The following is a 15,000-nucleotide window of genomic DNA, read 5'->3' as shown; positions in this document are numbered from 1 at the left end:
CCCGGTAGGCGAGGGGAGAGCCGTGGGCGGACTCAGCCGCATCCGGGATCTCTCTCACGACCTTAGCCGGACCCGGGTTCGGGCCTTCCTTCCTACGCGCTTGTCGCTCTCTCTCCGATACCCTTTAGACTCGTCCTCGCTCGGCTCTGCTTTTGGCGCCGGTGCGCCCCAGGAGGCGGGCGGCCGGCGTGGGACCGCCGGTCAGGGTTGGCCCCGGTGGTCGCTGCGGACCCCCGGCGGCCGGTCGACCGGGGAAACCCCCGTGGCCGCGCGCGTCGCCTGGTGCAGTGCGTGGGAAGAGGCGGGTGAGCCGTCTCTGCCGGTGTCACGGGGGCTTGTCACGCTGCTGCTGCCGCTCCTCTCTTTCCCGTCATCGCCAAGGCGGTCAGGCCGGGTGGCGGGGGTGATCTTCCGTTCCGGCGGGCGCCGGTTCGGGTCTTACGGAGGTGCGGAGGTCAACCTGTGCTCTCGGGCGTCGGGCCTCCCGAAGAGCCGGGGCTCGGGCGCGGAGCCCGGCCCGGATTCGGCGAGGAACCCTTTCGTTCGTAGGGGACGCCCGGTTTTCTGACACCTCGGGGGTCGGACGGGGCGAAGGCAAACTCTCTCTCGCCGATGTCCTGGGTCTGCCGCGGGCGCCCGCCCTGGGCGGGTGGCGCCGCGCCGGCCTTAAGCTTTTCCGCTACGCCGCTCCGGAGCTGAAGGGAAGGAAAGACCCCGCGCCTTAGCCGGCGCGGACCCCCTAGGTCCGGCCGAGCGAGGGTCCCTTCCCGCCGGGTCGGCGGCCGTCAGATCGATCGGTGGGTGACCCGCGGGTGACGGGTGACTCGTCCGAGGCTTGCCACGCGACGCGGAGGGGGCTTGTCTCGCAACCGGCGCGTCCTCGCTCTTTTCGCCCCCAGCGGAGATCCACTATCGGCGGCGTGAGAGCTGAGGTCGCAGGGACTTTGTCGGAGACGGATGTCCGAGGCCCTGGTACTCCGACTTTTGGTAAGCTAATTGACACGACCCGCTGTCTCGGACACGGTTCTTGACGGGGGTGTTCAAAAGTATGTCACAGAGAGAGTGTCACCTGTCCCATTACATGAAGACCAACTACTCAAAGTGTCCGACTTTGTGGAACTCCGGCCCGGATCCGGCCGTCAAATTCAACCTCATTCCGGTAGTGCCTTTTCCGCTCCGAGGCCTCCTCCGGGGCCGTCCGACGCCCGGTTCCACGGCGGGACCCCCGACACCGACTCGAGGTGGTACCCCTTTTTGCCGGCCGAGGTGCGCCGCCGCCGGCGTGAGGACGCCGCTCCCCGGTGTGAAAAACGGCCGCCGGAGGAATTTTGAAAGTTGAAAATTTGGCAAAGTGTCGACGGAAGTGCCAACCGCGCCGGCGGGGAGGCGCCCGTCGCCTCGCCCGGGATGGCGGCACCGGCGCCGGGTCGCCGCGCCTGCCAGCGGCCGCTAGTCTCCCCGGACGCCCGGGGGATTTCCCTTCCGCTCCCAGCGGCCGCAGTTCTCCTTCTGGTCCGCCTGGCGGCTGCCTCCGCCGGCTGCCAATCATCTCTCCCCGGCCGCCCGGGGGATTTCCCTTCTGCGCGCCTGTCAGCTCCTGCCAATCATCTCTCCCCGGCCGCCAAGGGGGATTTCCCTTCTGCGCGCCTGGCAGCTCCTGCCAATCATCTCTCCCCGGCCGCCCGGGGGATCTCGTTAAGGTCCGTGTTTCGTGGGGTTTTATTTCAAAGTTTGTCTTTTTTTTCCCCAAAGTGTCTAAGAGCCGATCGGCTCAGCGGGGGGCGCCCGTCGCCTCGCCCGGGATGGCGGCACCGGCGCCGGGTCGCCGTGCCTGCCAGCGGCCGCTCGGGGGATTTCCCTTCTGCGCGCCTGTCAGCTCCTGCCAATCATCTCTCCCCGGCCGCCCGGGGGATCTCTTATGGTCCGTGTTTTATGGGGTTTTTTTTTTGTGCGTTTGACCTTTTTTTCCCCCAAAGCGTCTAAGTGCCGATCGGCTCGGCGGGAGGCGCCCGCCTGAAAACTGCGGCTTGCCACGCGACCTGAAGAGGCTTGTCACGCAACCCGGGGGGGCGGTGCCCTCGCTCTGCCTCCCCCCCGCGGGGATCCGCCGTCGGCGGCCTGTGAGCAGAGTTCACTGGGACTTTGTCAGAGTCGGGTGTCCGATCCCCTGGTACTCTGACTTTTGGTAAGCTAATTGACAGGACTCGCTGTCTCGGACACGGTTCTTGACGGGGGTGTTCAAAAGTAGGTCACAGAGAGAGTGTCACCTGTCCCATTACATGAAGACCAACCACTCAAAGTGTCCGACTTTGTGGAACTCCGGCCCGGATCCGGCCGTCAAATTCAACCTCATTCCGGTAGTGCCTTTTCCGCTCCGAGGCCTCCTCCGGGGCCGTCCGACGCCCGGTTCCACGGCGGGACCCCCGACACCGACTCGAGGAGGTACCCCTTTTTGCCGGCCGAGGTGCGCCGCCGCCGGCGTGAGGACGCCGCTCCCCGGTGTGAAAAACGGCCGCCGGAGGAATTTTGAAAGTTGAAAATTTGGCAAAGTGTCGACGGAAGTGCCAACCGCGCCGGCGGGGAGGCGCCCGTCGCCTCGCCCGGGATGGCGGCACCGGCGCCGGGTCGCCGCGCCTGCCGCGGCCGCTAGTCTCCCCGGACGCCCGGGGGATTTCCCTTCCGCTCCCAGCGGCCGCAGTTCTCCTTCCGGTCCGCCTGGCGGCTGCCTCCGCCGGCTGCCAATCATCTCTCCGGATTTCCCTTCTGCGCGCCTGTCAGCTCCTGCAAATCCTCTCTCCCCGGCCGCTCGGGGAGGCGGGATCTCGCCCTCTGGTAGACGCTAGCAGCCTGCCACCTGCTAGGGACTCGGCCTCTGGCATTACCCAGGCTCCGGCAGCCCTGGGTCGGCCTGGCTTTTCCCAGCCGCCTGGGACGATCTCTCCCTCTGTCCTGGAACCCTGGGCCGGCCTGCCGCCTCAGGCTTAGCCCCCTGGGTCGCCTGGAAGTGGCGCCGCCTTGTGGACGAGCCGGGGAGAGCCGCTCTCCGTTGCCATCCGGTGGATTTTTAGCAAATTGCAGCTTTCCATAGCAAATTGCAGCCTTCCACCTGCTAGGGACTTAGCCTCCGGCATGTACCCAGGCTCTGGTAGCCCTGGGTAGGCCTGGCTTTCCCAGCCGCCTGGGACAAATCTCTCCCTCTCTCCTGGAACCCTGGGCCAGCCTGCCGCCTCAGGCTTAGCCCCCTGGGTCGCCTGGAAGTGGTGCCCTCTTGGTAGACACTTAGCAGAATGCAGCCTGCCACCTGCTAGGGACTTAGCCTCTGGCTTTACCCAGGCTCGGGTAGCCCTGGGTCGGCCTGGCTTTCCCAGCCGCCTGGGACAATCTCTCCCTCTCTCCTGGAACCCTGGGCCGGCCTGCCGCCTCAGGCTTAGCCCCCTGGGTCGCCTGGAAGTGGCGCCGCCTTGTGGACGAGCCGGGGAGAGCCGCTCTCCGTTGCCATCCGGTGGATTTTTAGCAAATTGCAGCTTTCCATAGCAAATTGCAGCCTTCCACCTGCTAGGGACTTAGCCTCCGGCATGTACCCAGGCTCGGGTAGCCCTGGGTAGGCCTGGCTTTCCCAGCCGCCTGGGACGATCTCTCCTTCTTCTCCTGGAACCCTGGGCCAGCCTGCCGCCTCAGGCTTAGCCCCCTGGGTTGCCTGGAAGTGGTGCCCTCTTGGTAGACACTTAGCAGAATGCAGCCTGCCACCTGCTAGGGACTTAGCCTCTGGCTTTACCCAGGCTCGGGTAGCCCTGGGTCGGCCTGGCTTTCCCAGCCGCCTGGGACAATCTCTCCCTCTCTCCTGGAACCCTGGGCCGGCCTGCCGCCTCAGGCTTAGCCCCCTGGGTCGCCTGGAAGTGGCGCCGCCTTGTGGACGAGCCGGGGAGAGCCGCTCTCCGTTGCCATCCGGTGGATTTTTAGCAAATTGCAGCTTTCCATAGCAAATTGCAGCCTTCCACCTGCTAGGGACTTAGCCTCCGGCATGTACCCAGGCTCGGGTGGCCCTGGGTAGGCCTGGCTTTCCCAGCCGCCTGGGTCAATCTCTCCCTCTCTCCTGGAACCCTGGGCCAGCCTGCCGCCTCAGGCTTAGCCCCCTGGGTCTCCTGGAAGTGTCGCCCTCTGGTAGACACTTAGCAGAATTCAGCCTGCCGCCTGCTAGGGACTCAGCCTCCGGCATGTACCCAGGCTCGGGTAGCCCTGGCTTTCCCAGCCGCCTGGGACAATCTCTCCCTCTCTCCTGGAACCCTGGGCCAGCCTGCCGCCTCAGGCTTAGCCCCCTGGGTCGCCTGGAAGTGGTGCCCTCTCGGTAGACACTTGGCAGCATGCAGCCTGCCACCTGCTAGGGACTTAGCCTCTGGCTTTACCCAGGCTCGGGTAGCCCTGGGTCGGCCTGGCTTTCCCAGCCGCCTGGGACGATCTCTCCCTCTCTCTCCTGGAACCCTGGGCCGGCCTGCCGCCTCAGGCTTAGCCCCCTGGGTCGCCTGGAAGTGGCGCCGCCTTGTGGACGAGCCGGGGAGAGCGGCTCTCCGTTGCCATCCGGTGGATTTTTAGCAGAATGCAGCCTGCAACCCGAGTGCTGGCGCCGCCTTGTGGACGAGCCGGGGACTGCGGCTCTCCGTTGCCATCCGGTGGATTTTTAGCAGATTGCAGCCTTCCACCTGCTAGGGACTTAGCCTCCGGCATGTGCCCAGGCTCGGGTAGCCCTGGGTAGGCCTGGCTTTCCCAGCCGCCTGGGACGATCTCTCCCTCTTCTCCTGGAACCCTGGGCCAGCCTGCCGCCTCAGGCTTAGCCCCCTGGGTTGCCTGGAAGTGGTGCCCTCTCGGTAGACACTTAGCAGAACGCAGCCTGCCGCCTGCTAGGGACTTATCCTCTGGCTTTACCCAGGCTGGGGTGGCCCTGGGTCGGCCTGGCTTTTTTCCCAGCCGCCTGGGACAATCTCTCCCTCTCTCCATGAACCCTGGGCCGGCCTGCCGCCTCAGACTTCCCCTTCCGCTCCGAGCGGCCGCAGTTCTCGTTCTGGTCCGCCTGGCAGCTACCTCCGCCGGCTGCCAATCATCTCTCTCTCTCTCTCCCCCCGGCCGCCCGGGGGAACTTCCCTTCTGCGCGCGCCTGGCAGCTACCTCCGCCTGCCAATCATCTCTCCCCCGGCCCTCCCGGGGGACCTCCCTTCTGCGCCGGCCGGCCGGCCGGCCGGCTGCAGTTCTCACTGGTCCGTGTTGTATGGGGTTTATTAAAATGTCGGTCTTTTTCCCCCAAAGTGTCTAAAAGTGCCGATCGGCTCGGCGGGAGGCGCCCGTCGCCTCCCCCGGGATGGCGGCACCGGCGCCCTCTCGCCGTACCTGCCAGCGGCCGCTCGTCTCCCCTGGCCCGCGCCGGGGGATTTCCCTTCTGCTCGGAGCGGCCGCAGTTCTCCTTCTGGTCCGCCTGGCGGCTGCCTCCGCCTGCTGCCAATCATCTCTCCCCGGCCGCACAGGGGGACTTCCCTTCTGCGCGCCTGGCAGCTCCTGCCAATCATCTCTCCCCGGCCGCCCGGGGGATCTCACCGAGGTCCGTGTTTCGTGGGGTTTTATTTCAAAGTTTGCCTTTTTTATTTTTTATTTTTTTCCCCAAAGTGTCCGAGAGCCGATCGGCTCAGCGGGGGGCGCCCGTCGCCTCGCCCGGGATGGCGGCACCGGCGCCCTCTCGCCGTACCTGCCAGCGGCCGCTCGTCTCCCCTGGCCCGCCCGGGGGATTTCCCTTCTGCTCGGAGCGGCCGCAGTTCTCATTCTAGCGCGCAGGGCAGCTCCTGCCAATCATCTCTCCCTTCCGCGACCAGCCGGAAGCGGTTCTCATTGGTCCGTGTTTCGTTGGTTATTTATTTTTCAAAGTTTGACTTTTTCTTTTTTTTTTCCCCAAAAGTGTCTAAAAGTGCCGATTGGCTCGGCGGGAAGCGCCCGCCTGAAAACCGAGGCTTGCCACGCGACCTAAAGAGGCTTGTCTCGCAACCCGGGGGGGCGGTGCCCTCGCTCTGCCTCCCCCCCGCAGGGATCCGCCGTCGGCGGCCTGTCAGCAGAGTTCACTGGGACTTTGTCAGAGTCGGGTGTCCGATGCCCTGGTACTCTGACTTTTGGTAAGCTAATTGACAGCACACGCTGTCTCGGACACGGTTCTTGACGGGGGTGTTCAAAAGTAGGTCACAGAGAGAGTGTCACCTGTCCCATTACATGAAGACCAACCACTCAAAGTGTCCGACTTTGTGGAACTCCGGCCCGGATCCGGCCGTCAAATTCAACCTCATTCCGGTAGTGCCTTTTCGGCTCCGAGGCCTCCTCCGGGGCCGTCCGACGCCCGGTTCCACGGCGGGACCCCCGACACCGACTCGAGGTGGTACCCCTTCGTGCCGGCCGAGGCGCGCCGCCGCCGGCGTGAGGGCGCCGCTCCCCGGAGTGAAACACGGCCGCCGGAGGAATTTTGAAAGTTGAAAATTTGACTAAGTGTCGACGGAAGTGCCATATGCGCCGGGCGGGAGGCGCCCGTCGCCTCGCCCGGGATGGCGGCGCCGGCGCCGGCTCGCCGCGCCTGCCAGAGGCCGCTCGTCTCCCCGGAGGCCCGGGGGATTTCCCTTCTGCTCGGAGCGGCCGCAGTTCTCCTTCTGGTCCGCCTGGCAGCTACCTCCGCCGGCTGCCAATCATCTCTCTCCCCGGCCCGGGGGGGACGACTCTCCCTTCTGCGCGTGCGCGCCTGTCAGCTCCTGCAAATCGTCTCTCCCGCCGCCCGCCGAGGGTGACTTCCCTTCTGCGCGTGCGCGCCTGTCAGCTCCTGCCAATCATCTCTCCTCTCTCCCCGCGGCCGCCCGGGGACTTTCCCTTCTGCGCGCGCGCGTGCGCGCCTGTCAGCTCCTGCAAATCGTCTCTCCCCCCGGCCGCCAAGGGGGATTTCCCTTCTGCGTGCGCGCCTGTCAGCTCCTGCAAATCCTCTCTCCCCGGCCGCTCGGGGAGGCGGGATCTCGCCCTCTGGTAGACGCTAGCAGCCTGCCACCTGCTAGGGACTCGGCCTCCGGCATTACCCAGGCAACGGCAGCCCTGGGTCGGCCTGGCTTTTTCCCAGCCGCCCGGGACGATCTCTCCCTCTCTCCTGGAACCCTGGGCCGGCCTGCCGCCCTCAGGCTTAGCCCCCTGGGTCGCCCGGAAGTGGCGCCGCCTTGTGGACGAGCCGGGGAGAGCGGCTCTACGTTGCCATCCGGTGGATTTTTAGCAAATTGCAGCTTTCCATAGCAAATTGCAGCTTTCCATAGCAAATTGCAGCTTTCCACCTGCTAGGGACTTATCCTCTGGCTTTACCCAGGCTGGGGTGGCCCTGGGTCGGCCTGGCTTTTTTCCCAGCCGCCTGGGACGATCTCTCCCTCTCTCCTGGAACCCCGGGCCGGCCTGCCGCCCTCAGGCTTAGCCCCCTGGGTCTCCTGGAAGTGTCTCCCTCTGGAAGTCACTTAGCAGAACGCAGCCTACCGCCTTGCTAGGGACTTAGCCTCTGGCTTTACCCAGGCTAGGGTAGCCCTGGGTCGGCCTGGCTTTTTTCCCAGCCGCCCGGGACGATCTCTCCCTCTCTCCTGGAACCCTGGGCCGGCCTGCCGCCCTCAGGCTTAGCCCCCTGGGTCGCCTGGAAGTGGCGCCGCCTTGTGGACGAGCCGGGGAGAGCGGCTCTCCGTTGCCATCCGGTGGATTTTTAGCAGAATGCAGCCTGCAACCCGAGTGCTGGCGCCGCCTTGTGGACGAGCCGGGGACCGCGGCTCTCCGTTGCCATCCGGTGGATTTTTAGCAGAATGCAGCCTTCCACCTGCTAGGGACTTAGCCTCCGGCATGTATCCAGGCTCGGGTAGCCCTGGGTAGGCCTGGCTTTCCCAGCCGCCTGGGACAATCTCTCCCTCTCTCCTGGAGCCCATGGCCGGCCTGCCGCCCTCAGGCTTAGCCCCCTGGGTTTCCTGGAAGCGTCTACCTCTGGTAGACACTTAGCAGAATGCAGCCTTCCACCTGCTAGGGACTTAGCCTCCGGCATGTACCCAGGCTCGGGTAGCCCTGGGTAGGCCTGGCTTTCCCAGCCGCCTGGGACGATCTCTCCCTCTCTCCTGGAACCCTGGGCCGGCCTGCCGCCCTCAGGCTTAGCCCCCTGGGTCGCCTGGAAGTGGCGCCGCCTTGTGGACAAGCGGGGGAGAGCGGCTCTCCGTTGCCATCCGGTGGATTTTTAGCAGAATGCAGCCTGCAACCCGAGTGCTGGCGCCGCCTTGTGGACGAGCCGGGGACCGCGGCTCTCCGTTGCCATCCGGTGGATTTTTAGCAGATTGCAGCCTTCCACCTGCTAGGGACTTAGCCTCCGGCATGTACCCAGGCTCGGGTAGCCCTGGGTAGGCCTGGCTTTTTTCCCAGCCGCCTGGGACGAACTCTCCCTCTCTCCTGGAACCCTGGGCCGGCCTGCCGCCCTCAGGCTTAGCCCCCTGGGTCTCCTGGAAGTGTCTCCCTCTGGAAGTCACTTAGCAGAACGCAGCCTGCCGCCTGCTAGGGACTTAGCCTCTGGCTTTACCCAGGCTAGGGTAGCCCTGGGTCGGCCTGGCTTTTTTCCCAGCCGCCTGGGACGATCTCTCCCTCTCTCCTGGAACCCTGGGCCAGCCTGCCGCCTCAGGCTTAGCCCCCTGGGTTGCCTGGAAGTGGTGCCCTCTTGGTAGACACTTAGCAGATTGCAGCCTTCCACCTGCTAGGGACTTAGCCTCTGGCATTACCCAGGCTCGGGTCGGCCTGGCTGTCCCAGCCGCCTGGGACGATCTCTCCCTCTCTCCTGGAACCCTGGGCCGGCCTGCCGCCCTCAGGCTTAGCCCCCTGGGTCGCCTGGAAGTGGCGCCGCCTTGTGGACAAGCGGGGGAGAGCGGCTCTCCGTTGCCATCCGGTGGATTTTTAGCAGAATGCAGCCTGCAACCCGAGTGCTGGCGCCGCCTTGTGGACGAGCCGGGGACCGCGGCTCTCCGTTGCCATCCGGTGGATTTTTAGCAGATTGCAGCCTTCCACCTGCTAGGGACTTAGCCTCTGGCATTACCCAGGCTCGGGTAGGCCTGGCTGTCCCAGCCGCCTGGGACGATCTCTCCCTCTCTCCTGGAACCCTGGGCCGGCCTGCCACCTCAGGCTTAGCCCCCTGGGTCGCCTGGAAGTGGCGCCGCCTTGTGGGCAAGCGGGGGAGAGCGGCTCTCCGTTGCCATCCGGTGGATTTTTAGCAGAATGCAGCCTGCAACCCGAGTGCTGGCGCCGCCTTGTGGACGAGCCGGGGACTGCGGCTCTCCGTTGCCATCCGGTGGATTTTTAGCAGATTGCAGCCTTCCACCTGCTAGGGACTTAGCCTCTGGCATTACCCAGGCTCGGGTAGGCCTGGCTTTCCCAGCCGCCTGGGACCATCTCTCCCTCCCTCCTGGAACCCATGGCCAGCCTGCCGCCTCAGGCTTAGCCCCCTGGGTCTCCTGGAAGTGTCGCCCTCTGGTAGACACTTAGCAGAACGCAGCCTTCCACCTGTTAGGGACTTAGCCTCCGGCATGTACCCAGGCTCGGGTAGCCCTGGGTAGGCCTGGCTCTCCCAGCCGCCTGGGACGGTCTCTCCCTCTCTCCTGGAACCCTGGGCCAGCCTGCCGCCTCAGGCTTAGCCCCCTGGGTCTCCTGGAAGTGTCGCCCTCTGGTAGACACTTAGCAGAATGCAGCCTTCCACCTGCTAGGGACTTAGCCTCCGGCATGTACCCCGGCTCGGGTAGCCCTGGGTAGGCCTGGCTCTCCCAGCCGCCTGGGACGGTCTCTCCCTCTCTCCTGGAACCCTGGGCCAGCCTGCCGCCTCAGGCTTAGCCCCCTGGGTCTCCTGGAAGTGTCTCCCTCTGGAAGACACTTAGCAGAACGCAGCCTGCCACCTGCTAGGGACTTAGCCTCTGGCTTTACCCAGGCTTGGGTAGCCCTGGGTCGGCCTGGCTTTTTTCCCAGCCGCCCGGGACGATCTCTCCCTCTCTCCTGGAACCCTGGGCCGGCCTGCCACCTCAGGCTTAGCCCCCTGGGTCGCCTGGAAGTGGCGCCGCCTTGTGGATGAGCCGGGGAGAGCGGCTCTACGTTGCCATCCGGTGGATTTTTAACAGAATGCAGCCTGCAACCCGAGTGCTGGCGCCGCCTTGTGGACGAGCCGGGGACTGCGGCTCTCCGTTGCCATCCGGTGGATTTTTAGCAGATTGCAGCCTGCCAGCTGCTAGGGACTAAGTCTCTGGCGTTACCCAGGCTCGGGTAGCCCTGGCTTTCCCAGCCGCCTGGGACAATCTCTCCCTCCCTCCTGGAACCCATGGCCGGCCTGCCGCCCTCAGGCTTAGCCCCCTGGGTCTCCTGGAAGTGTCTCCCTCTGGAAGACACTTAGCAGAACGCAGCCTGCCACCTGCTAGGGACTTAGCCTCTGGCTTTGCCCAGGCTCGGGTAGCCCTGGGTCGGCCTGGCTTTTTTCCCAGCCGCCCGGGACGATCTCTCCCTCCCTCCTGGAACCCTGGGCCAGCCTGCCGCCTCAGGCTTAGCCCCCTGGGTCTCCTGGAAGTGTCGCCCTCTGGTAGACACTTAGCAGAATGCAGCCTTCCACCTGCTAGGGACTTAGCCTCCGGCATGTACCCCGGCTCGGGTAGCCCTGGGTAGGCCTGGCTCTCCCAGCCGCCTGGGACGGTCTCTCCCTCTCTCCTGGAACCCTGGGCCAGCCTGCCGCCTCAGGCTTAGCCCCCTGGGTCTCCTGGAAGTGTCGCCCTCTGGTAGACACTTAGCAGAATGCAGCCTTCCACCTGTTAGGGACTCAGCCTCCGGCATGTACCCAGGCTTGGGTAGCCCCAGCCCGGCCTGGCGCTCGCCGCAGGAAGGCCTCCTCGGGGGCTCCGTTTTTTTGGGGGGTTTTTTTTGTCAAAGTGTCTACGGAAGTGGAAGTTCTCTCAGGGGGAAGCTCCCCTCGGACCCTGCCCAGGAGGGTGAGCCCCGGCCCGGCTTGCCTCCCCTAGGCCCGCCCGCTCCGGAACCCGGTTCTCCCTGCAGACCCCGCCTCGGGGCAACCCTCCAGCTCCCCATCTCCCGGCAGCCGGGGTCAAATACAGCACCACCTCTTCCTTCCGCTGGCCCTCAAGAGTCCTCACCGCTCCCCCAGGCAGGCTTCCACGGGAGGCCGATCGGACCCCGCCATTAAGCCCCCTGACAAACGGCCGTCCCTGGAAGTCTCTCCGGGGCCGACTATTAAGTCCCACCGCCGACCCTCCGGGGCCGACTATTAAGTCCCACCGCCGACCCTCCGGGGCCGACTATTAAGTCCCACCGCCGACCCTCCGGGGCCGACTATTAAGTCCCACCGCCGACCCTCCGGGGCCGACTATTAAGTCCCACCGCCGACCCTCCGGGGCCGACTATTAAGTCCCACCGCCGACCCTCCGGGGCCGACTATTAAGTCCCACCGCCGACCCTCCGGGGCCGACTATTAAGTCCCACCGCCGACCCTCCGGGGCCGACTATTAAGTCCCACCGCCGACCCTCCGGGGCCGACTATTAAGTCCCACCGCCGACCCTCCGGGGCCGACTATTAAGTCCCACCGCCGACCCTCCGGGGCCGACTATTAAGTCCCACCGCCGACCCTCCGGGGCCGACTATTAAGTCCCACCGCCGACCCTCCGGGGCCGACTATTAAGTCCCACCGCCGACCCTCCGGGGCCGACTATTAAGTCCCACCGCCGACCCTCCGGGGCCGACTATTAAGTCCCACCGCCGACCCTCCGGGGCCGACTATTAAGTCCCACCGCCGACCCTCCGGGGCCGACTATTAAGTCCCACCGCCGACCCTCCGGGGCCGACTATTAAGTCCCACCGCCGACCCTCCGGGGCCGACTATTAAGTCCCACCGCCGACCCTCCGGGGCCGACTATTAAGTCCCACCGCCGACCCTCCGGGGCCGACTATTAAGTCCCACCGCCGACCCTCCGGGGCCGACTATTAAGTCCCACCGCCGACCCTCCGGGGCCGACTATTAAGTCCCACCGCCGACCCTCCGGGGCCGACTATTAAGTCCCACCGCCGACCCTCCGGGGCCGACTATTAAGTCCCACCGCCGACCCTCCGGGGCCGACTATTAAGTCCCACCGCCGACCCTCCGGGGCCGACTATTAAGTCCCACCGCCGACCCTCCGGGGCCGACTATTAAGTCCCACCGCCGACCCTCCGGGGCCGACTATTAAGTCCCACCGCCGACCCTCCGGGGCCGACTATTAAGTCCCACCGCCGACCCTCCGGGGCCGACTATTAAGTCCCACCGCCGACCCTCCGGGGCCGACTATTAAGTCCCACCGCCGACCCTCCGGGGCCGACTATTAAGCCCACTGCCAGAGATAGCACTCATGGGAATCTCTCTGGGCCCGACTATTAAGTCCAACTGTGACTTATGCTTGGAAATGTGACTTATGCTTGGAAATGTGACTTATGCTGGCAAATGTGACTTATGCTGGCAAATGTGACTTATGCTGGCAAATGTGACTTATGCTGGCAAATGTGACTTATGCTGGGAAATGTGACTTGTCCTCCCAAATGTGACTTATGCTGGCAAATGTGACTTATGCTGGCAAATGTGACTTATGCTGGCAAATGTGACTTATGCTGGCAAATGTGACTTATGCTGGCAAATGTGACTTATGCTGGCAAATGTGACTTATGCTGGGAAATGTGACTTGTCCTCCCAAATGTGACTTATGCTGGCAAATGTGACTTATGCTGGCAAATGTGACTTATGCTGGCAAATGTGACTTATGCTGGCAAATGTGACTTATGCTGGCAAATGTGACTTATGCTGGCAAATGTGACTTATGCTGGCAAATGTGACTTATGCTGGCAAATGTGACTTATGCTGGCAAATGTGACTTGTCCTCCCAAATGTGACTTATGCTGGGAAATGTGACTTGTCCTCCCAAATGTGACTTATGCTGGCAAATGTGACTTGTCCGCCCGAATGTGACTTATCCAGCTAAATGAGACTTCTCCCTAAGCTGAGCTCCAGGGAGGGTAGCTGGTAGACTGGGGGCTTAATCTTCAGCTTCTACCGGGCTTATGGAGCCCTGAGTCGGCCTGGCTCTCCCAGCCGCCGGGGACAATCTCTCCCTCTCTCCTGGAACCCTGGGCCAGCCTGCCGCCTCAGGCTCGCCCCCCTGGGTCTCCTGGAAGTGGCGCCGCCTTGTGGACGAGCCGGGGAGAGCGGCTCTCCGTTGCCATCCGGTGGATTTTTAGCAGAATGCAGCCTGCAACCTGAATGCTGGCGCCGCCTTGTGGACAAGCCGGGGAGCGCGCCTCTCCGTTGCCATCCGGTGGATTTTTAGCAGATTGCAGCCTTCCACCTGCTAGGGACTTAGCCTCCGGCGTTACCCAGGCTCGGGTAGCCCTGGGTAGGCCTGGCTTTCCCAGCCGCCTGGGACAATCTCTCCCTCTCTCCTGGAACCCTGGGCCTGCCTGCCGCCTCAGGCTTAGCCCCCTGGGTTGCCTGGAAGTGGTGCCCTCTTGGTAGACACTTAGCAGAATGCAGCCTGCCACCTGCTAGGGACTGAGCCTCCGGCATTACCGAGGCTCGGGTAGCCCTGGGTAGGCCTGGCTCTCCCAGCCGCCTGGGACAATCTCTCCCTCTCTCCTGGAACCCTGGGCCAGCCTGCCGCCTCAGGCTCGCCCCCCTGGGTCTCCTGGAAGTGGCGCCGCCTTGTGGACGAGCCGGGGAGAGCGGCTCTCCGTTGCCATCCGGTGGATTTTTAGCAGAATGCAGCCTGCAACCTGAATGCTGGCGCCGCCTTGTGGACAAGCCGGGGAGCGCGCCTCTCCGTTGCCATCCGGTGGATTTTTAGCAGATTGCAGCCTTCCACCTGCTAGGGACTTAGCCTCCGGCGTTACCCAGGCTCGGGTAGCCCTGGGTAGGCCTGGCTTTCCCAGCCGCCTGGGACAATCTCTCCCTCTCTCCTGGAACCCTGGGCCTGCCTGCCGCCTCAGGCTTAGCCCCCTGGGTTGCCTGGAAGTGGTGCCCTCTTGGTAGACACTTAGCAGAATGCAGCCTGCCACCTGCTAGGGACTGAGCCTCCGGCATTACCCAGGCTCGGGTAGCCCTGGGTAGGCCTGGCTCTCCCAGCCGCCTGGGACAATCTCTCCCTCTCTCCTGGAACCCTGGGCCAGCCTGCCGCCTCAGGCTCGCCCCCCTGGGTCTCCTGGAAGTGGCGCCGCCTTGTGGACGAGCCGGGGAGAGCGGCTCTCCGTTGCCATCCGGTGGATTTTTAGCAGAATGCAGCCTGCAACCTGAATGCTGGCGCCGCCTTGTGGACAAGCCGGGGAGCGCGCCTCTCCGTTGCCATCCGGTGGATTTTTAGCAGATTGCAGCCTTCCACCTGCTAGGGACTTAGCCTCCGGCGTTACCCAGGCTCGGGTAGCCCTGGGTAGGCCTGGCTTTCCCAGCCGCCTGGGACAATCTCTCCCTCTCTCCTGGAACCCTGGGCCTGCCTGCCGCCTCAGGCTTAGCCCCCTGGGTTGCCTGGAAGTGGTGCCCTCTTGGTAGACACTTAGCAGAATGCAGCCTGCCACCTGCTAGGGACTGAGCCTCCGGCATTACCCAGGCTCGGGTAGCCCTGGGTAGGCCTGGCTTTCCCAGCCGCCTGGGACAATCTCTCCCTCTCTCCTGGAACCCTGGGCCTGCCTGCCGCCTCAGGCTTAGCCCCCTGGGTTGCCTGGAAGTGGTGCCCTCTTGGTAGACACTTAGCAGAATGCAGCCTGCCACCTGCTAGGGACTGAGCCTCCGGCATTACCCAGGCTCGGGTAGCCCTGGGTAGGCCTGGCTCTCCCAGCCGCCTGGGACAATCTCTCCCTCTCTCCTGGAACCCTGGGCCAGCCTGCCGCCTCAGGCTCGCCCCCCTGGGTCTCCTGGAAGTGGCGCCGCCTTGTGGACG

Source organism: Leptodactylus fuscus, unplaced genomic scaffold (assembly GCF_031893055.1).
Source record: "Leptodactylus fuscus isolate aLepFus1 unplaced genomic scaffold, aLepFus1.hap2 HAP2_SCAFFOLD_514, whole genome shotgun sequence".
Taxonomy (NCBI): Eukaryota; Metazoa; Chordata; class Amphibia; order Anura; family Leptodactylidae; genus Leptodactylus; species Leptodactylus fuscus.
Note: the sequence above shows the minus strand (reverse complement) of the source record.